Source organism: Nestor notabilis, unplaced genomic scaffold, assembly GCF_000696875.1.
Source record: "Nestor notabilis isolate BGI_N333 unplaced genomic scaffold, ASM69687v1 scaffold15951, whole genome shotgun sequence".
NCBI classification, from domain to species: domain Eukaryota; kingdom Metazoa; phylum Chordata; class Aves; order Psittaciformes; family Psittacidae; genus Nestor; species Nestor notabilis.
In genome coordinates, this window is record NW_009916485.1 from 26,805 (window position 1) to 29,676 (window position 2,872).

The window sequence follows — 2,872 nt, forward strand, 5'->3', positions numbered from 1 at the left end:
GAGTTTCCCCAGAGGAGCATCTCACCCACCATGGCGAGGAGCAGGAACAAGGACCTTAGCCCTGCTGAGGCTGTGTTTGTGCTCGCCTCCCCATCCTCCCACACCATGGGACAGCCTCAGACACCGTGGTGGTGACAGCATCAGCGTCCTACAGAGCTGCACTCCAGAGAGGAGACATGCCAGATAGCACCAGACATTGGTGCGTTCAACACCATAGAACACTCACGTCTAGCAGGCCACTCTGAACCACGGGCACCTCGCGCATCTCTGTCCTGTCTTCAGATAAACCAGTGATGACATTTTAAGCCAAAGCAGCTCTTAGTCCTGACTTAGTGGGTGCTTCACAGAATTGGGTAGTTTAATAAAAGCACCATCCTGAAGGAGGTGATTCTGCCCCTCTGTGTGCAGTTCTGGTGTCCTCAACATCAGAAGGACATTGAGCTGTTGGAGCAAGCCCAGAGGAGGCCACGAGGATGATCAGGGGCTGGAGCAGCTCCTGTATGGAGCCAGGCTGAGAACATTGGGGCTGTTGAGCCTGGAGAAGAGAAGCTGCTGGAGACCTCAAGGATGCTGGAGAGGGACCTTCGTCAGGGACTGGAGTGATAGGACAAGGGGTGATGGGTTCAAACTGAAATAGGGGAAGTTCATGTTGGATCTCAGGCAGAAGCTCTTCCCTGTGAGGGTGCTGAGGCGCTGGCACAGGGTGCCCAGAGAAGCTGTGGCTGCCCCATCCCTGGCAGTGTTCAAGGCCAGGTTGGACACAAGGGCTGGAAGGTGTCCGTGCCCGGGGCAGGGGTTGGAGCTGGAGGAGCTTTAAGGGCCCTTCAGCCCAAACCTCTCTCTGATGTTATGTTTGCCCACTCCTCCTGCACCAGCTGAACCATGTACCATGTGCCAGGCTTGACCTGATGATCCTAAGGAAAGGAGATGTAGCTACAACAGATACAGGTCAGGATCTTCTGTGGCTGCATTTGCATTTGGGCTATGCCACACTTGGAGAGCTGCTGCTTGTCCTGCCTGAGAGCTGCTCCTCTGCTGTGGCTGTGCTCTACACCTTCAGTGTATGCCTTGGGTGGTGTAAAGGGTGAGATGGAGACTTTCACACCCTCCCAAGTGCAACCCACGCATTGGAAAGGGAGTGTCAAAGGAAGGGCCAGTATTGAACCATGGGAAGCTCCTCTAGATCTGGGAAGAAAAGGTTGGACTTCCTGCAGTGTTTCTCCACCAGCCTTGACACAACAGCCCACGTCCATCACACGACAGACCGGGTAGTGAAAACTCTTCTTTTGCTGCTCTTGACTGTGCAAATGTGTTGTTACGGTCTCCATCTGCTGTGAACTGCAGTGAGCAACAGGGAGAGATGCTCCATCAGGAGACGCTCCATCGGGAAAGTGACATGTGGGTCCCCCAGCTCGAGGCAAGAAAACCTCACGGAGAACATCTCTGAGGAGCATCTCTGGCAGCGCATTTAAATGTGTTCAATGGCAGGAGCAGCTTTGCCTGTTGATGTATTGCAGGAGTTTTCCACTTCCCACTAAGGATGACATTCAAGTAGGGGAAGACCTTGTTGTAGCTTCAGAGTGTGAGTTATTGTTGCTGCTCTTATTTTATTACAAGATTATTCAGCCTAATGAAGTGTTTCACTTTGATTTACTGCTTTCTCAGATGAATGTAAAACACGTCAACAGGCTCCAAAGAATGGGAATTTGTGGGAAAACAACTTAAATCAATGATCGTTTTAAGGATATTCCATGCTGGCAATTTTAACTCAACACAATAAATCCTCTTGGAGGTTTTTAATAGAATGGCATTGTTTGTACAAATGACATCCTTGACGCTGAGCAGTTTGGAACAAACAGTAACAAGGAGGAGAAATGGAGGAGGAGAGATGAGATGAGAGGTAGGGAGTAAGCAAATATCGATTGTATTTAAATCTCAGCAAGCAGCAAATATGTCTATTTGTAATATTAAATGGATCTTTCCCATCTGGTTCTGGAGATGACTTTCTGGGGGAAAGGTAAAATCATCTAAGAATTAGCAGAGATTTAATAATGTAAGGAAATTGCATGAGACCAACCATTCGTCTCAACTACTTGTGGCCAAGCACGAACCGTTTCCAAGAGAGCTTTATTTCCCTTCTCTTAAATAGGGATAAGGAAAGCAAGAAAAGACATAAAAACTTCATTAAGCTTCTTATTTTAGCATAAATCTCATGAAAGCAAGGGTGTTTTTTTCCTTCTGCACATTCATTTTGATTTATCCGATGTTAGAGAAAACATAAATTCCAAAGGAATCTGTGCCCATGGAAGTGCAGCAGCTGCTTTGTGGCTTGAATAGAAGATGCTGGAAGTTTCCAAATGCTGCTCTATTCTGCCACAGCAAACAAGGATATTCCAAAGGGTTTGGGCAGAAGAGTCCTTTCCAATATGCATTAAATCTTTATGAGCAACAAAGGAAGTATTTCTGTCAAGAGGAAAGAAAATCCTTATAACTCAGGAATCTTATACGCCCATAATGTGAAATAAAGGGGAAAGAACAGCACGCTCTTTTCCTGGAGAAATCCAATCAGGATCACAGGTTTATATGGTTAGTGCAATTGTAAAACTACTCTATGTAAAATAAAGAGATGGAAAGGCTGTAAAGCTGTCACAGTGTCGCCTTCCATCTCAGCTCAAGTCACTGGTGGATACTTACTCCTGTTCTTCGCTTTTACAGTGTCTTTGAGCCTCAAGAATCTCTCAAACATTTCTTAATGTAAAAGACACAACCTACATCAGCCAAGAAAATCACTGTGAAATTCCTTTCCTTTTATACAGCAGGAAACAACCTGGAAAAATTCAACACTTCCATATGAACTGCAGCAACAGCAGCA